Below are 20,604 nucleotides of genomic sequence, written 5' to 3' on the forward strand. Positions count from 1 at the left end.
AACTGCTCAGAGGAAAAGCAACACATAGAATTCAGATGAGAGAAACAAATTGGTTTGCCAGGAGAGCTATTCATTCAGTGTGCCCAGGATGAGGTATGCTGGGGGCAAGACAGTCCTGGGAGAAGTGCACTGGCAGCCATCTGAAGGTAGTCCTGGAAGTGCTGAGGAATCAATTTAGAATTTTAAACAGGAAAGTAATATGATAAGATTCACATTTTAAACAATTGCTTTGGCCACTGTTCGGAGGGCGGATGGAAAGGAAGTGAGATTGTGGGCACAGAAGCCACCCGGGCAAGTCACATACCCTCTCCGACCTACCTCATGTCTGTGATTTCTCAGTCACTCGTCTACATAGCCTCCTTGCTGTTCTACCATTGGGACACGTACACACTTGCCTCAGCCTTTGCACTCACGTTTCCATCTGCCTGGAATGCTTTTCCTCCGGATATCCACAGAGTGTGTTCCCTTAACTCTTTGAAATCTCTGCTCAAAACTCATCTGATGGGTGCCTTCCCTGACTATCCCAGCTAGATTAGCTACCACCCACATACAAACACACTTTCTTTCCTTCTTACCAATTTTATTTCTTCTCCCTTGTGTTTTTCACCATTTATACATTGTCTGTCTATCCCTACTGAAATAGAAGTTTTAGGAAGTCCGGGGCTTACTCTCCTTCATTGCCATGTCTTCTATATCTACAAAAGCACCTGGCACATTGTATGTGTTTAATAAATAGTAGTTGAATAAATAAATTTTGTAACAATTTATTGAATGTCTATGATATGCGAGGTACCTTATCGTAGGAGACAGAGACAAGGGAGCAGATAATTACAGCTCAATGCGGTAACTAGAATGATAGAGATTTGCATAGGATGTTAAAAAAGAAACCATAACCCCAGTCTGGGGACTAACAGAGAACACTTTAAGAAGAGAGGGATCTGAGCCGTTTTGAAGACCAAAGAGAAATTCACCAGACAGAAATGGGAACATCTCAGAGAAGTAAACAGAACCTGTAAAGCATCAAGATGAAATAGGAGTGGAAAGAGCATCCAGTGTGATTCGTCCAATGTGATCAGAAAAAGAGCTCAAAGACCAGGCAAGAAATGAGCTGCTGTGGTAGGTAGAAGATAAAGAATGTTAAGGAACTGCTCTTCATTTTCAATTAGTATTTAATTAGTAGTAGTTTCATTGTCAGCTTTCATTTTCCATCCACTTGTACCACTCAAAGTCTTTAAACACCAGTAAATTATAAGGTCTGCTGTGAAAAGACATAGTTGGATTTTTTTTTAAAGTGAACATCCTTGGGGCACCTGGATAATGCAGTTGGTTAAGTGTCCAACTCTTGGCTTTGGCTCAGGTTGTGATCTCAGGGTCATGATCTCAGGGTCGTGAAATCAAGCCTATCAGGCTCGAAGCTCAGCTCAGAATCTGCTTCAGACTCTCTCTGCCCCTCCCCACCCCCACTCACACATGTGCTCTCTCTCTCCCTCAAATAAATAAGTAAATCTTTAAGTGAACAGCTTTTCCTACACACCTTTGCCATCCAGAAATTGATTTTCTCCAAAAGTTCAGCCCTTAAAATGTTGACTTTTCCAAAAAGAAGAGCACAGTCTATACTTCAAAGAGTCAAATCTGGAGAACTTCAACATTATTCATAGACCTCTTGCCTTTCCTGAGCAAAATCATTCCCACTGGTTGATCCTCTGGGCACTTGTCAATATCTACAAAAATATCTCAATGGGTATTTTTGGAGATTTGGTCTACTTGATTTTACTTTCTAATTAGCTAAGAGCTAACCAAAGACTCTTTTGATTTCCACTCTGGAGGCTAAGACTCCTTGTAAAATATAATAGCTTACTTCTCTGCCTCAACAGGGCATTATGCTGAAATTTTATTTAATGCCTGAGGATTTGCAGTGCTCACACTCATTTTTCTGAGCATAAGTTGGTGGCTTTAAGTTTAGAGACAGAGGGACTTTCACATTTATTGAGCACTGTACTGTGTGCCAGTCACTGGCCTGACATTTTTAAACACTTTGAGCTATACTCTTTCAAATGTAGGTATTGTTATCCTCATTTTCCAAACAAAAGAACTGAGACATCAAAGATTTAATAAATTCCCTCATGTCATAAAACTACCCCAAGGTGGCCCCAAAACCCATGGGCCTTCATTCGAACCTAAGCTAGAGACAAACTCCCTAAAAGTGGTTCTAAAATAGGGCATTATCAGCACACTGAGGAGTTGAGGATTTCCCTCAACACATACCTTGAAGCCCCATTTTCAGATGGGGTGGGGAGCAAGCAGATATGCTTTGAAATGCCTTCCTAGGTAATTTGAATATACCACGTAACATTTTGAGAAAAATTCTGATTTCAAATTCTGTCCTTATGGTTGCCTATTGCCCTATTAAAATAATTAGAAAGTAATAGAAAAATTCACTCAATTTAGTTCAGAATAATCTGTTCCTTCCCTTTACTGTTGTCTACAGGGACTTGAGAGTTATGCCATACCTCTCCTGTTCAGAGTTCTGAGGAGATAGAAGGACCCCAAACTTCCCCTCCTGAAAATGGGGACAATTATTGTATCTGAAGTCCTCGCCTACCCAGCTCTTTCCCTTTGAATCCATGGCAGTGGAAACTAAATGATCTACCATTTTATGTTGTTCATGTTATTTTCTCAATCAGCACACATAGATGTGGTAGGCAGTCACCTACACGCTATCATCTGAGGTGCAGACTCCAAATTCTTTCTATTGCAAGCTATCACTGGCTGACATGCCACCTGTGGGCACAGCATGGCCCTCACCTTATGAGTGAATTAGTTTACCAGATCATCAGCCTTCCTTCTTGGATCCCAGTGGAGTCCAAAGGCCAACTGCGCAAATGTGAGTGTTTCGGCTGGTTCACGCACCTGCATGTAACCACCTGGAAAGGAGAGAAAAGACTAAAAGGAAAAAGAAGCAGCAATTGGGGAACCCAGGCATAAGTCTCTAGATCAACCACTTCAGTTTTCAAAGATCCACCCATTTATTCTATTATCTTACCTCTAAAGCACTTTTTGAAATTATTTTTTAAATTAAAGTATAATTAACATAAAGTGTTACATTAGTTTCAGGTGTACAATATAATGATCCAACAATTGTATACACTTCTCGGTGCTCATCAAGATAATCGTACTCTTAATCCCTTTTTATCTAGTTCATCCCTCCCCCATCCACCTCCCCTCTGACAACCACCAGTTCGTTCTGGTATTCTGATATTTAACAGTCTGGGTTTTTTGTTTGTCTTTTATTTTTTTTCCCTTTGTTCATTTGTTTGGTTTCTTAAATTCCACATATGAGTGAAATCATATGGTATTTGTCTCTCTCTCTCTGACTTCTTTCACTTAGCAACCTCTAAAGCACATTTACTATCACAGAATATTGTTCTTGTCCCCTACTCCCTGGTATCTGTGCGTAGACAAGCAGCCAGAACCTTTCAAATGTGGTGCGTACTAAGTCTGGTGATTTTTATTTCATCTAATTGTCATTTGAAATGTTTTCTTCAGAGCCTCCACTCTAACTTTGGAAGGCAGCATTCATTGGAGGTGCCACATAAGAAGAGTTTTCTCCTTTTGGAGATGAAATCAACATAGGTCACCCGATGGGAGTGTTTCATGTCTCCAGCAACCATCTCCAAAGAGCAGAGACAGATGGCACAGTCATTCCCTACAAGCCCCCTGAAATCATTTCAAGAATAATTCCAGTTATTTTAGAAGCATCTTTGTTTGGGTGCAAAGACACCATTGAAGACCTAAATGACTAGAGATAGTGCCGGTCTTTCTTATAGGAAGCCAGGTTTCGTGAAAGTATATTCTGTAGACACTAATCCCTAATTCCCAGAGAAAAAAAGTGACGTGATTGAATAGGTTAGGATTATGCTTGACCAGACAGATAAGTAAACTTATTTATTGACTGCTGAATTTCAATGTCTTTAATATACTGTTGTGCTTTTTGATTCTCCAAGAGCAATGTTACAATAGGCAACATTGCTCAATCTTGCTGTGTGGCCTTGGGCATGTTTCTTTATTTTTGGTGAGGTTCCAAAATTAGGAGGTGAAACTAGATCACTTCATTGGTCCCTTCCATCTTCCATCCCTAAGAGGCTACAACACCTTTCACGGAAACAAAAGTTTCTCCTGGAAATATTACTTATCACTTTTCACCATTATCCAGTAAAAATCTCTTCTCAGCTCCCCTGTTACGGTGATGCATCAGGGCGGGATGGAGCCTGTGTCAGAGAGAAACTGGCTGAAAGGGAGTGAGAGCAAGAGAAGGAAAGAAGGAGAGAGACAGAGACAGAGAGAGACTGCTTGGGAATATTATCAATTGGGATAACAATACAAACTTCAGCTCTTTTCTTTCCTTACCCTCCTTACCACTTTTGAGTTGATCTTTATCTGAAATTACAAACATTTTCTATGACAATTTGCTTCCACCCAGCACATCTGGTATCTGGCCAGAAACTGTAAATTGATGCCCCCTACTCTAGTGTCTGTCTTGGGAAGGGGGCTGGGGGGATGGGAAAGCAGAGGAACTGTGGCTGCAGAGACAGACGCTGTTGAGACATTTAAAATGCACGCTCCCCTAATGAGAAACAGAGCAGACTGTGAGAGAGAAGGGGAAGGAGAGAAGCAGTTCGCCCTGTGCAGGGGGGTGGTGGGGGGAGTGCACAGCTACCAAAGGCTCAGAACCCAGCAGGGAGACCTGGAAGGATGGAACAGGAGTGGAGCGGGGATTGCCTGATAAGATAGCGATAGAAAAACAGGCGATAAAGGCAGTCTGGCCTGCAGCAGCTAGTCTGAAAGGCAGGCAAACCAAGGAATAGCCTGACATGGACAGCAAAGGGGGACAGAAGCCTGCAACCGGAGAGCTTGGTGCGGGGGAGGGGCTGTGAGGTGCAGGGTGGCGTAGAGGGATCCGATAGGAGCACTGTTACCTTGCCAGCTTCCAATCAAGATGTACATCTTTTACTTAAGGGGAAACCACTGAGGCATTCAGCCCACCAAGCTCGTGGCTGGTTGGCTAAGATGTATTTAACCTTGCTGGTGGACAGATTCTCCAGAAGAAATTTGGCTCAGGAAAAAATGCTGTTTATATCGAGGTGTCGTTGTAGAAAGAGAAATCAGAAAGCATTCCAGGCCCAGCCTGGTTACTAGAGAACCTTAAGCAGTAAACTGAAAGTTTTCCATACATTCATTGAGTCATTCAGCAAGAACTTGCGGAAAATCTGTTATGTTCCAAGCTGGAGTGAAAAGCCCCATACTGAGGATACAAAGGGAAACAAGACACGGGCTCTGGTCTTAAGAAACTTCCAGCAATTTCCTCATGTGCAGAGTGGACCAAATTCTTGCCTTGCCTTCTTCGCAGGTTTATTGTGGGGAATCTTAGTGTCAGTAGCAGATATGAAAGCAACGCTAATAAAAGATTGAAAACAAAATAAACAGGAAGATACTGGTATCATCATCCATGTCACTTAAAGTCCTAATGCTTAGGGATGAAGTAACCAAAATTCAGTTCTGCACCTTTTCTCTAAATTCCTGAATTCTCTTGATTCCTAAATAATCATACCAAGTACCACTTACCATGAAAGGAGTTAGTCTACATCTTCAAAAAATCATTAGGCATCTGATTGTGATGTCCTGTATTAATGTCCTCATTGTAACTAGGAAGGAACTCGCCCAAGGGTAATGTCCTTTAAGTCAACCTGGAACAAAAAGTATTGCTCTGTCTGGCGTGGCAATCATTTTAAAAGTTCAAGGCACTGTTGAAAGGGAAGCAGCTCTCTAACCCAAAGACTTTATGCTCAACATCCCCAGACCCACTCAAATTCAAAAGGTGTTCAAAGCAGAGATTGGGAACTCTCAGCCCTGTGTGCCAGATGGTGGGACCTACCAACAGGCTCAGGAAACACCACACCCTTGGGGCTGTGCACCTGCCACCCACTTCCCCAACCCTGGGAGCTTGCCAAGGGGCCCTCCGCGCCCTCCCCAAGCACGCTTTTACTATGATGGTGGGCACTGGGAATTTGTTAAAGTGTCACGAAAGATTAGGCCTATCCCAAGTCTACAATCACTTACACGCTTCCAGCCCATTGCCTGCTGCCCGTGAGGAGAGGTTTTTTAAATTAAAAATTCATAACATGAAAATGGTAGAAGTGGTAAAATATGCATAACATAAAATGTATCATCTTAACTTTTTCTGAGTGTACAATTCACTGGTATTCAACATATTCACACGGTTGTGCAACTATCACCACCATCCCTCTGCAAAACTTTTTTCATCTAAAACTCCATTCCCATAAACAATAACTCTCCATTCCTCCCTCTCCCCAGCCCCTGGCAACCACCACTGACCTTTCTGTCTTGACGAATTGGACTATTCTATGTATCTCATGCAAGTGAAATCATACAATACTTTCCCTTTTGTTTCTTGCTTATTTCACTTAGCATAATGTTGTCAAGATGCATCCATGTCATAGCCTACGTCAGAATTTTCTTTTTGAGGCTGAATAATACCCCATTGTATGTATATACTACATTTGTTTATCTCTTTATCTGCTGATGGACATTTGGGTTTTTTGCCCCTTTTGGCTATTGTGAATAATGCTGCTGTGAACACAGGTATAAATATCTGTTGAAGTCCCTGCTTTCAGTGCTTTGGGATATGTATACACCTAGGAGTGGAACTGCTGGATCATAGGGTAATTCTATTTTTTAATTCTTGTAAAGTGACCATACTGCCTTCTACAGTGGCTATACCATGTTACATTCCCGGCAGCGATGCACGAGGGTTCCCTTCTCTTCATACCCTCACCAACACTTACTATGTTCTGGGTTTGGTTTGGCTTGGTTGGTTTCTAGATAGTCAGCAGGCTCAGCTTTCAAGATCCTTAAACAATATGAAGTGCTAGCTCATTGTGGTTTAATTTGATTTTCCTAATTCTTTGTGATGTTGACCATCTTTCCTTATGCTTATTGAGAATAGATTTTGAATCAGGATTTTGCCTCTTTTCCAGAATTTCCTATCACTCACTGCCACCTCTTCTAAATGAGTAGCAAGTCTCTAATGTGTTCCTCCTCTAGCTGCCCATAGAATGCCTTTCCCAGTGTCACTTCTCACCACTGCCCCGGACCTAATCATAGTTTACCAGGCTAACATCAGTGCGTTTGCATGCCACGAGTTCACACAGACCGGGGGGAAGGGGAGATCGGCTCAATGCCTGGGAAGACTGGCCACCGTTCTAAAAGTTGCCACCAATAATCCATCGACGGATCAATGTGTTTTCAGAGAACCTAGAGTCATTTCATTTATTCATTCATTTCTTCAGTAAACTTTTGTTGAGCGTGTGCTTATGACCAGCACTGTCCTAGCTCCAGAGAAGACAAAGGCAACTATGATATAGTCCCTGAGACTTTGGGAGGGCTTGCTGAAAGCTGGGTGAAGGGAGATCAATGCAGAGGAACAAAGGCGACCTAGGACTGCTGTGTGTGATGCATAATTACCCAGTGCAGCAGCTCTCCGTAAAGAAATAATTTTACAAGCAACTCTTTTATTTGCTACCTCATTTTTTTCCTATGTTAATTAGGCCATAATAATCCACATAAATAATATTTTGTCCTTGGGCCGTATAAGCAATGATAAAGAGCATGCCCTCTGGAGACAAACAGACCCAGCATCCAAAAGCATTTCCTGTGTGACCATAAAGAAGTTCCTTAAACTCTCTTAGACTCTGTTTTCTCAGAATTTTTAAAAGGGGTGCGAGCTTATAAAATGCTTAGTGCAGTGCCTGGTGCATAAGAAAAACTCGAAGGTGTTAACTATTATTATTTTTTAGCTATTATACTAGATAAATGTATCCTCTTATTACTTTGTTTTAAGGCTTTTTGTTTTTGTTTTTGTTTTTGACAGAAAAGAGAGGAGGGAGCTCTGACTTGTGGGGGTCTTTCCTCCAATGGCTATATATGATCTTCCTAAAAATAAAAAACAAAGGCTTCCTGAGCCCCCATCCAGAATTTCTATGTATTTCACACTGTGCTGGGTCTCATCGAGAACATAAGAATGGTCTGTACCATAGATAGGTATTTTTATAAATCTGATTTTGGCAAAATGAATATTTCTCCTTTAGACACTCAGACCTGAAAAGCAAAATGATTTTTATGATTTCTAAAAATATTTTTTCCCAAGAATCCATTGGGTCAAATTCAGAAATGTTGTCACTTAACCAGGACCAGTTACAGCAAATGGAAGTCCTACTTCAGAGGACATGAACCTGGCAGGAAGGTAGTGATTCTGAAGGAAATCCCCAAGCTGGGTTGAGCTCACTGACTGTAAAGGTCCTTTTTCACTGGGAAGCCTGGGTTGTAGACCCCTCTGTGTGTATGCTGACTTACTTAGACCTCAGGTTCCCAAAGTGTTGTGCTTGGGTTAAAATTTAGCAGCTGAGAACTTAAAGTGAAAACATCGTCCTGGGTAACTCTGCTGTGAAGCACACCTCTCTGCGTTGGGTTTACATTTGGGCTGCTTTAGAAAGCTGTGCAAATCGACTTCCCTAACTACAGCCCAGGAGTTTGGATCACCGAGGGTGTGACTTGTCAGTTTCAATTCTAAGCTATGCCGGGGCTTTACTCCTGGTAATAAAAGCGTCCAATTCAAGAACTCCCTTCTCTGGGTTGTGACTTTCATTTGTTAGTGTTCCAAATTCTATCCAAGAGAGATACCTAGAAGAAAGTTTGAGATCATTATTCTTAGCGACAGTTACATTTGGCAGTTTCAGGGATGAAGAAAAGTCAATGGCAGGGAAGCAAATCCTTTTACAATGCCATCATTGAACTGTTAGCACTTTTAAGTGCTACAATTCACTTGTATTGACACTAAAATAAAATTTTTAAAAGAGAGAGAGAACACCCCCTTCTCCCCCCACCCACACACACCCAGAGCGCGCCAGTGCCTTGAGTTCAATCAACTAGAAGTCGGGAACACTAAGTGTCTCCATTTGTAAAATGGTAATAATAATACTCACCACCTGCTTCCCGGGGCTGGCGTACGGGTTTGTGTTCATTTCTGAGAGGGGCTTGAGATCCTTGAGTGAAAGGTGTGATGCACAGTATTATAATCTCCACCACAGGGTAACATATGGAGAGGGAAAGGAAGTGTATAGATACGTATGTTTCTGTTTAAACTCTGTGTGCAATGCTGACTTTTATCTTATTTTGCCTTTAAGCTAAACTGCATGGGTCACATTTAGAGCATATGTTGTTATCATTCGCCTTTTTTTAGCTCAAGAAAATTGAGTGAATAACGGGTATTGTTTTCCTATTTGCTGTGGTTAGAGTGGTTGCACGTTTTGAAATCTCTGACACACTAAATAGCAGATTCTCTTGTTATGATGCTGAGGTTGTGGGGCTTCAGTTGTGTTTCCCTCCGTTCCATCATCGGTGGATATTGCTGATCTATTCTGAACATTTTGAAATTGGCAAAGTATTACTTTGCAAGTGAAAAATTCTTTTCACCCTCCTTGATAAAAAGCGGACAATGAAACCATCGCACTATGCGATACCCATATGCCTCTCGCTCACAGCCTCTTAATTGGTCTAATGTGCTTTTCAGTTTTTGCTTTTTTTCCTATAATGAGCTTCCACGTTAGTGATCTTATATTTTAAAGCCTTTCCGGGGACCCCGTAAGTGTGCTGGGGGAGAACCTACGGTCCTGCGGAAGACCTTTTTCTCAATTGGATTTTAATTAGAAACCAGGTGATACAAACCAAAAAGGTTGGTGGTGTTCCTGGGATGGAAGATGTGAAATGGGTTTAAGTAACACTGTATTAGTCATGAGGCAGCAATAGAGGAATGTTGACATGACTTGAAAGTAGCATTGTTGAGTAAATGAGTATGTGAGAAGCACTTGCTAAACTAAATGAGTTTTGCAGTTGTATGCACATTTGTGTAATCCTGTTTATTGATGCCTGAAACAATTTGCAAAATAGAAACAAATCCACGAAGAAGAAATATGTTTGGAATTATTTGTTTATATGACAATTTAAAAAAAAAAACACACACACAGGAATCCAACTGCCACATTTCATGCACTAAATATACCATATGTGGAAGTTTCCCCTCAGAAAATTCAGCAGCAACCTTTACTGTTTGACATAGAACAATAAGAAACAACCCGACACCTTTTTTAAATGTTAACCCTACATCTTTTACTGTCTCTCACAACGATTTAAAACATGAGTTAGTTTTGGGGCGCCTGGGTGGCACAGCGGTTAAGCGTCTGCCTTCGGCTCAGGGCGTGATCCTGGCGTTATGGGATCGAGCCCCACATCAGGCTCCTCCACTATGAGCCTGCTTCTTCCTCTCCCACTCCCCCTGCTTGTGTTCCCTCTCTCGATGGCTGTCTCTATCTCTGTCGAATAAATAAAATAAATCTTTCANCTCTCACAACTATTTAAAACATGAGTTAGTTTTGTAAATTTTTTTCTAGCCGAGCAGAATATCAGGAGACCCTACACTACTGTCTTTTGTCTTCAGAAGCTGCTGAAGTAATACCACATTTCTCTTGAATCAGAGTAATGACTCCGATAGAAAAAAATGTGTATGCACATTTTCCTGGAAAAAAACCGAAAAATCCACATATCTCTCCATATAAACTTACAATGGGCCAGGCACAATTCTTAAGTACCTCACAAATATTAATTCATTAGTCTTCATTACAATTCCTTGATTACTATGACTATTTCAGTGGACAGATGAGGAGAAGAAGGCACAGAGAAGTTTGGTAACTTACTCAAAGTCAAACAGCCGAACAGTAGGGGAGCCAGGATATGAAGGCAGGCAATCTAGCTCTGGTGTCCATGCTTTAACCACCACACTGCAGCCGCTCCACAGAGCAGGGTTTCCATGTGTTAGGGACTTTAAAAAAAAAAAAAAAAAAAAAATTCAGGGGGCGCCTGTGTGGCTCAGTTGGTTAAGCATCTGCCTTCAGCTCAGGTCATGATCTCTGGGTCCTGGGATCCAGCCCATCAGGGTTCCTGCTCAGTGGGGAGTCTGCTTCTCTCTCTGTCTCCTTCTCCCTCTCTCCCTCTGCCCCTCCCTACCACTCAGTCCCTCTCTGACTCAAAAATATAAATAAAATCTTTTAAAGAAGAAGATTCATGTTCCTGGTTAAATTTGTCATCTAGACACCAGCACTTTATTTTTGGAGCCCAGATACCAAACACAGTCTACCTCCATGCCTGTTGGCTGTTCTGGACCCGAGGGACACTCCTTCTCATACCCATTTCTCTGGGCCTCTGCTTTTGGGGGAGAACACTTGTTGCTGTCTGACTCACTTACGAAGTACAAGTCGCCTTCGCCCTGCTAGCTGCAACCCCAGACGGGATCACTTCTCCAGAGCTGAGGTTAATCAACTGCAAATCCCATTAGCTTCATACAGAGGGAAAATAAAGAACAGACGGCTTCACGTGGGGGCCTGAAGTCAGGTGCGGCTCCTCAGGCTGGCCCGCAGGTATCCGTGGCTCCCCTGCCTCCACGGAACCATGCCTTCAGTGGGAAGCCAGATCAAAAGGGGGCCATTCCAGAAACTCCTCTGCCACTGGAAAAATTCTGAGTGTACCCCCCAATGTACACCCCAGGCTGCTTTTTTTTTTTCTTTTCTGGAAAGATGTAGAATTTGAAACTCCAGTTTGTTACATTCCAGCTACTTCAAGAACGTTTCCTAGGTGCACTCGGGCCGCTGTGGTGTGGCTGTGTGACTCTGACAACTGATTGCTCTGCCCACCAGACAAAATGGCTCAGAGGTAGGTTCAGAAGGGCTGCCTTGACTTTGAGGTGGGTCCTTACTTGAGGCTTTAGGCTTCTTTTCATAAATCCTGAGGTAGAATGGCTTTAAAACACAAAATAAAAGCCATTCTCCAAAGAGCACTGGTGTTTTTCAAAGGAGAACAAAAGTGGACTTGCTAGGACATATTCAAATACAAGCTGTTAGTTTCTCATTAATCTAAGTTGACCAAACAAAAGCGTCGCTGGTGGGACGAAAGAAGTATTATATAGCAGTGTTAAGTTCGCAGTTTCCCTAAAAACGCACAGTTCTAGCGATCTGCTTGTGGGAAGCTCCCCCGTGATCAGGTGAGAGTTCAATTTCCGTTTGACTTTTTAAATGCCATATGGTCATTGTCTCCATGCTTTTCACTTGCTTGGAATCCCTGCCCCACACCATTGGCTGGGTTACTGTTTTACTTTTATAATTTTCCCTCGTTTAATTGCTCCTCTCCTCCTACCCCGGTTTAAGGAAAATACTGTCACCATTAAAACAGAAGAAAAAAGCAATAACGCTATTGCTGGGAACTTATAAGCTAACCAACTCCATCACAAGTGGCCCCTTTCTAATCATAGTTTGTGGTGGAATGAAAGATGCAATTGTCTGGAAGGGATGAATATGGGATCCATGCTGGCTTGGGGGTCAAAGGTCATCGCACGCAAAGGTCCCTTTCTCTCTGGCACAGCTCCCTTTGTATAGCATAGTTTGGCAGCTATCTCCTTGCACTTCGGCTACCTGCCAGTGCAGCTGGTACTGTGTCTGGTGCAGACAACAAAGCGTCACTCAGCAACCAGCAGCTCTGCATGGGGCCGCTTTTCTCAGATGACAAAGAAAGATGGGCTATACATTCTACCATCGCTGCCCATTAAAAGGACTCTTAAATTGCATTACTACAAGTTATTGTTAATTATGTAGTAGTCACTGGAGCTGTAGGAGCTTTCCGGGGAGGGAGCACGGGTTCGTGTTCGGCTATGGGGGGGAGTGGGGGAGGGGGTGATTGTGGAGAGGAGGGTAGCATGGAGCCATGACTGGTGGTAGGGAAAAACCCAAGCGAGCAGCATGAATAGGGTAAGCCCTCGGTGCTCAGGATGGGCTCTGAAGGTTAGCAACGTAGCTGCCGAAGAAGGAATCAATCGGCTGCAAGAATCTGCGATCCGGGCAGTTTGGAAATTGTCCTGCCCACCCTCCATTCAAAAAGCCACTCTGGAGGTTTCCAGCGTTTTCATTTAAGAATAATTTTAAGCAATTTATCACTTGGCTGTAATGCATTCGCTCTGGGCTGAAATCAATAAGTCCTGCAATGTGGAGATAAGGCCTGTTTGAAGGTTGGGGAAAGAGGACCAGAGGTTGTCTATTGTCAAATAGCCAGAAAATTTAAATTAAAGTGATATGTTTACCCCATTTGGCCATCTGGGGTAGCACTACGGCTCCATTGGTGTGACCCAGGTTTTTCAAGGGTGGATTCTTTGAGATATTTTTTATTGCTAGGGTCCAGTTCTAGCCACTGTTTTAGAAATACCATCAGTATATCCATGTGCCCCCAAACTCGGAAAAGCCTCTCAACTGTTTCTGTTGAATTCCTTTGTACCGTTTTGAGTCTGTATTTGTTTTCTCTCTCGCTGTCCTTCTCATGGTTCCTAAGGCAGTGACTGAGATTTTAAGATCTGGTAATTCATTTGCTTGTCCTTCTCAGCAGAATAAAAACACCCCATTTCCAAAGGGGTTGAGCATGGGGCTTTATCAGGCTTCTTTGGTTTATTTTGAGGTTTTTGGCCATTGAAATGAGATGACGCTGCTCTCGAAACGTCTGGCAAGTTTTTCATGATGTGTACCAAACTCTAGCTGCGAGAGGATCCCAATTTGATGTAATTTCCCTGCAACAACACGGCGGCAGAACTACTTTCTGCTCCTCCCCATCCCCCACACTTCTCCAGCCCCCCTTGCCGCCCCGCACCCAGCCTCCGGCTGCCAATCCTCTGCAGATTAAAAGAAAATCTAAGGGAACCAGGACACAATGGGGGCAGATGAAAGTCCACAGTCTTTAGTTTCTATCTTTCCTTCTTGTGTCTAATTTTCCGCTTCTTGGTTGTTCTGATCTCAGCTATTTGCAATAGTTATATATAATTTAACATTATACAAAAGTATTGTCATATCAAACATAGTGAAATGGATTCCAAAAACACCATCTGGTATTTGGGAATGCACTGTGAGTTGGGAACGTGAGAAGAGATATTCTTTGCCACTTTGCTTGGGATCCAGCCATTAGCAGTGTAATTGCCAAGAAAAGGTGACAGGCTCCAGGCTTAAAACAAGTGGGTTCCTCCCCCCACCCTTGCCTATTAACTCTTGTGAGTCCTAAACCATATTAAAAAGCACTCTGAGGACAGAGCAATTTAGAACCAAAAAAAAAAAAGAAGAAGAAGAAAAAGAAAGAACAAGGACCGTGGAATCTGATGACAGAGAAACATACCGACTGCATTGTTATTACTGTTTTATGAAGAAAGTAAAATAAGAGGAAATACAAAGAGTCAGATACGGGGCAGTGGGCACTGGGGATCGGGTTAATTGTGCTTGCAAGTTATGGGGTTTTTCAATGGATTTGCATGATGAGAGTTTTAGTCCAAAGCTTGTTTCAAAATCCTCATTAGTTTCCTCTAATCCACCTAAAAGTATAAAGACCGAGATTTGCGAAGGTCATCTGTGATGATTCAAACCTATTTAATATCATGGAGGTTTGCACCCACTTCTCTATATGAAAAAGAGAATTAATAACTTTGAATTGTTTCCTGTATCTGTCATAGTTTCAGGGACTGCCATGTGAGAGAAACAAAGAAATTCAGACAACACTGTTATTACAGACCTGCACTTTGTTTAACCAATTTGAGATGAGAACAGCTAAGTAAATAAATAAATAATCCTGTATGGCAAGGAAGAGGAGTTATCCTACTGGACAGAAATGAGAGAGGGGACTTCTTAGCAGGAGATAAAAATAAGGAACAGCAGGAAAAAAAAAAAAAAACAACCCACCACTGAAACCGCTCATAGCTATGTTCAATCTGGCATTCACAACCTGGGTCTGTATCTGTTTCCAACGACAGAAATAGTTTACAAGGGTCACAGTCTTTTTTTTTTCCATGCAGTGTGTCAGAAGTTGGGATGTGCGACCCAGAACTGCCATTCCATTACACAGAATAAAATGATATCTGGTGGGTGGATCGAACGCTTGCCAAAGAAGACACGGTGAAAGCTAACCCTCTCAGTCTAGCTCCTGTTTTTAAATATTTATATCTCTGGCAGACTTTTTTGGGGGAGAGGAAACTGAAAGCTCTTTCGCTATCTGTCATTTCAGCCAGGCAGAGGAGAGAGTCTCACGACTTGATTTTCCTCGAGTTTGGCACCAAGAACAGGCGATAGCATTTCTTCAGGGCGGTGAATTTCTCTTTGTGGAAAAACCAGCCTGGACCAAGGATTTTTACAAGAGCCAACAGCCGCCTTCCATACCCGTCTGGGGCAGGGCCAAGTTCCCATTAGCACTGCTGTTACCGAGCGCGTGCGCAGGGGCCTGCCTTGCAGTGGACCACTGCTGACCTTGATCAGGGCCTGTCAGGAAATCTCTGAGGGAAACTGCGGGGACCTGGGTGGAGGGAAGTGCACTGTGCAAGAAACAGGGCAGCCTGGCTCCCTAGCTGGCCTGCAGCAGGAATTCTCTTTGTGATCCTCAGTTTTCCTCGGCCTACCCCACCCCCTCAGGTTCCTCTCCAAGGAATCGGTCCCCAAAGGCGATGAACTGCTGCTTCCTTCTCTGTCTCCCATCACCTCTGCCACCTCCTTAGCTCAGGGCCTGGAATATTCCATGAACCTTCGAACGTTGTGGGGCAACCTTGCAGTGTGCATTGCAGCAGGTTGGAGAGTGGTCATTAGAATCAGATAGACCTGCATCTTCATCACGGCTCTGCCACTGACTCTCTGTGCAAACACAGACAAGTTCTGTGGCCTCTGCCACAAGATAGTAGAGTAGCTCATTCTAGCAGGAGTGTTGTATGGAGCACATGAGACAGTTTGTAAAGGATCTGGAACACTACCTGTCACCCAGTGAACACTCACTATACCAAAGTTATTGTTCACATAATCAACAAATGAATATGGTCCCATCAGAAAGCATTTAATGCATCGCTTTTTTGTACGAAGCGTTGTGTTAAGTGCTAGGGATGCACAGACAGAAAAGACACAAAGCCTACCCTCGGGAGTTCTCCATTGGAAGAGGCTGGTTCCTCAACTACGAAACAGCTTTAACCTTCTTCCTCTCTCTATCCACATGCCTTTTAGTTTACAATTTTCACAACATTTTTCTACAGCCTCTTTTGGCAATAATAGCAACCACCATTGTAATAATAGAGAATAATAATAGTAATAGTAATAGTAATAATAATATCTATTCAACCTTTGCCACGTGCCAGGCCCTTTCCATACGGGAGCTCACTTCAGTCTTTAGGGTATATGCTATTCGCCATGATTATGGAAGAACAGCTGGGGAATTAGAAAAACTGAGTATCCTGCACAGGAGCATGCAGCTGGTAATGTGTAAGCATCAGTGAAAAGCAGGAATAATTTCCTTTTGTTTTCTTGGTGGGAATGAGTGATTTGATTCAAGATTCCAGGATTCTAGACTAAGTCTGATGGTGACTATCAGTTGTCTCAGACAGAGGCAGAATGAACCACAGGGACCAGACACATTATTCTTTCACCAAATATTTTTTCAGCATCTACTGTAGGCTTTGGGTGTACTGATAAACACAAAAATAATTTAGTGCAAGTGCTTCCCCATGGAGAGCAAAATCCAGAAGAGGAAAGAGGGCCTGTTTCTAAGTAACTATGATACGCAGAAGAGTGAAATGCTCCGTTGGAGAGTTTCAGGCAATGGCATATCTGAATTCATTACCTCCAGCTAGGGCTGGGCCAGAAGAGACCATGAGTAAGGGTACAAGTGCAGGGAATAATGACCGTCCGGAAATGATGAGGAAAGGTGTTCCAGGTGGAGAGAAACACATGCACAGAGGCCCAGACGTAGGGATGGGTCAGATGTGTACTGATAAGAGCTCAAGGAAATAGACCCAGAAAAGCTTTTAAGGACATGAACTTGGATAGTCAGGACTGAGAGGAAAGGATGGTTGTCAGAATGAGTGGTACCTTGCCAAATTTTATGCGCAAATTTGTTGCTTAATAAATATTCCTTGATGAGGACAACATATGCTGTTACTTAATAAATATTCCTGATGGGGAAGACATGTGCTGAGCTGATGGGGAAAAAAAAAAAAAGAACTTAATCATCCAGGGCTCAGTTTTCTATTGGATCCCACAAAACCATTCATTCATTGAAGCATCGGAACACTTATTAAGCAGATACTCCCCACAAGACTAGGCACGGAAAATACAATAATGAGCAAGATCCGGTCTGTCCCTTTGAGGCATTCACAGTCCTCGGGCAGAGGCAAGCGTGCAAAGTAACAATTCCAAAATGCTGTGTCGGGGGGGGGGGGCAGGGAGGGAAAGCTTCCCAGAAAAAGNCCAGAAAAAGTAAGAGTAAGCTTCTAGGTTGAGATTCATACTCTTCCTTCAAGTGAAAGCACTCTGTGCATCTGAAAAGCACTGTACAAATGTTACCTGTCGCTTCGGGATTCGTTTTCCCAACCACAGCTTTGAGGTTTCTCAGCCCAAGGGGAAACAAGGACTTTATTTTTAGAACTGGAAGAACACGTTAAAGATCATATGGCTTTCAGAATTGAGTGTGTATATGTGGATGTGTGTTTGCACGTGTGGACATATATACTGCCATCATATTGAGAAAATGTTGCTTTGTAATTTCAAACTGATAACATTTACTTCCTCAGGCTCCACCATCAAGAGCAATGAGTTGATTCAGATGCACCCCCAATATTTGATCCTGGAGCGATAGGTGATGTTTGCAGCGTAGCCCCAGCATCGTCTTTATTTCGGTGTTTTGTTTTGCATACGTGGCCTTACGAAAATTCTGATTGCACTGATAAGTAGCGAAAGTGGTAACATCTGTGGGCTTTTTGTTTGTTTGTTTTTTGTTAACAGCTTGACTCACAATCTCAAGATACTCTTCATTTAATCTGGGCCAGAAGCTTGAAGGCTGGATAGCGAGACATTTCAGTTTCAGAGTTGAATCAGTAACAACACTTATGATGGTTCTCTGTATCTTTGACATAAATATGAAAATCAGACTGGAGGAGCCCAAAATTTACACTAACTCTAAAGTGGTCTATGATGTGAATCATGGAGATCAGCATGTCTGAAGTTTTTGCATTAGAATATTACAGTTTGACAAAAGGATTGGCCAAAGCAATTGATCTGATGTTAACTTGGCATTTATTGGGGGTACTCATACAACTTCAGGTTAAAAATCTGAATTCCAGAAAGACCCCTGCAGAGCTACAGTAGTCCTAATCAGTGACATATTTATAAGTTAGAATGTATATACAGACATGTATTATTATTTTTTTAACATCAAAGGGATTCTGTGGGTATTGAGATTGTTGCCCATTTGTGATGTCTTTTTCTGTATTAAATTCTGATAAGAATTATTTCTGAAATAAAATTAAATATATCTGAAATAAAATAAAATAAAATAAATCCCCCTGCTTGTGCACGCGCGTACTCTCTCCCTCTCCCTCCCTCTCTCTGACAAATAAAATCTTAAAAAAAAAAAAAAGACTGGTAAGGGTGTCACAAATATTTCTGGTCATGAAGAAAGAGTAATAATGCCACTGTATTAGGAAGTCTTTAGATTTGATCTGGGAGGGACTTTGGATACTTCCAAGGGTAGCTCATATTCTTTAGAGGTATTTATGAAGTGCTCATGTGTAAAGGTGGATATATTTAATTAAGTTTTGGTTTAAGTTTTCTTCTGAGCACATACAAAAATTAGTAACCTACCAGCACAAATAATTATGATAGTGGTCTCTAATATAAATATAATATGTAGGGGCACCTGGGTGGCTCAGTCAGTTAAGCATCTGACTTCAGCTCAGGTCATGATCTCAGAGTCCTGGGATGGGGCCCCACATTGGGACCTACATCGGGCTCCCTGCTCAGCTGGAAGTCTGCTTCTCCCTCTCCCTCTGCCCTTCTCCCCTCTGCTCATGTTCTCTCTCCTTCTCTCTCTCTCTCAAATAAATAAAATCTTTTTAAAATAAATAAATATAATATGTTTACATACAGATTTAAGGGTATTCAGGGATTTTAATTTCAATTATCAAAATAGTTAAAAATCTGTTACCAAATTAAATACCGTGTAACACTGCAAATAATTTAAATTTAAATAAGTTAGCCCATAAAAAACACAGTTTGAAAACCATTGATCAACTCCTAGACTTTCCCAATGGATCATATGCAAGGTAATTTTAGGTGGTAAACAACCATTTTTTATGTTAATAATTATGTACTCATTTACACATGTATTAAACAATGGCTTTTCCATTTTTTTAATAATATACATTTTATTTTACTCCTAAATGATTTATAAAATTGAGGAAATGGGCTAATTTAAAGAAAAATATTAAGTAACTAGTAACACAGGGGAACATAAAAAAATTATAACAATAATAGATATATGACTGAAGTTTGCCAAATCCTAATGTAATACAACCCACTTATCAGTCCAGGTGGAGAAATGAAGAGACGGAAGGGCATTTTTGGTGGCAGATGAGGACTTGTCCCCACTTACCCTCATTCCCAATCCAAGAAGACTATCTTATTCATGCTACACAAGCAAGATCTACACACTCAGCCACCTGCTCTAATGGCTTTGCCATGTAACATACGTAACAAACCAACAACACTTTAAGTCTTAATTGACAATCTAAAGATAAGCAAGGGCCAAATGTCTATAACCTCTTAGGGCTTCCTGAGCACATCTGGGTATTTTCAGTTGCTGAATATGGAAAACATGACTCAAACAGGCTTAAATTATAAATATAATATGCATATTATATCAATAAAATATATGTAAATTATAAAATGCTCTTACAAGTAAAAAGCCTGAAGGTAGCACTGTCTTCAGTCATGGCTTGATCCAGCAACACGGAGTCACCCAGTTTCTCCACTTGGCCTTCCTTGGAATCCTAAGGCAGGAATTTTTCTGAGTTACTTCACCATTCATATGGAAAAAGAAAGAGTCCCATCATTCCCAACAAAAAAACAAAGAGTCACTCTGGATCCATGTAGGTCCTATGGCCCATCCTTAAACCAAAACTTACCCAGTCATACGTCCCATCTAGAGTGGAACCTGGAACCACTGGTGTCTCTAGTGGGGAATTAGAAACCACTGGGCTTCTAAATAAAATAAAGAAAATAAAGACTGGTAAGGTGGGATGCCTGGGTGGCTCAGTCGGTTAAGCGTCTGCCTTTGGCTCAGGTCATGATCCCAGGGTCCTGGGATCAAGTCCCACGTCCAGGGAGCTTGCTTCTCCCTCTGCCTGCCGCTCCCCCTGCTTATGCACGTGTACACTCTCTCTTTTTCTCTCTCTCTGACAAATAAATAAAATCTTTAAAAAAAAGAAAGAAAGAAAGAAAAAGACTGGTAAGGCCATTACAAATATTTCCGGTTGTGAAGAAAGAGTAATAATGTCACTGTATTGGAAAGTCTTTAGATTTGATCTGGGAGGGACTTTGGATACTTCCAAGGGTAGCTCATATTCTTTAGAGGTATTTATGAAGTGTTCGT

At 41.9% G+C, this 20,604-nt stretch overlaps 1 protein-coding gene and 1 long non-coding RNA gene across 7 annotated transcripts in view; one reads left to right on the top strand and one right to left on the bottom strand.

Moving 5' to 3' along the window:
- The window catches only part of NFIA (nuclear factor I A), a 586,444-nt gene that overhangs the window by 16,841 nt on the left and 548,999 nt on the right, over window positions 1-20,604 (top strand). The gene's annotated exons all lie outside the window — the stretch shown is intronic.
- LOC109489383 overlaps window positions 2,361-20,604 on the bottom strand; it is a 38,614-nt gene continuing 20,370 nt past the window's right edge. For both annotated transcript variants that reach the window (XR_002142370.2, XR_002142369.2), the window contains exons 5-9: window positions 20,138-20,213; window positions 19,909-20,002; window positions 10,827-10,951; window positions 5,623-5,744; window positions 2,361-2,924 (exon numbers count right to left, since the gene is read on the bottom strand). This is a non-coding gene — a long non-coding RNA (uncharacterized LOC109489383). The remainder of the gene's footprint in view (window positions 2,925-5,622; window positions 5,745-10,826; window positions 10,952-19,908; window positions 20,003-20,137; window positions 20,214-20,604) is intronic.

Source organism: Ailuropoda melanoleuca, chromosome 2 (genome assembly GCF_002007445.2).
Source record: "Ailuropoda melanoleuca isolate Jingjing chromosome 2, ASM200744v2, whole genome shotgun sequence".
Taxonomy (NCBI): Eukaryota; Metazoa; Chordata; class Mammalia; order Carnivora; family Ursidae; genus Ailuropoda; species Ailuropoda melanoleuca.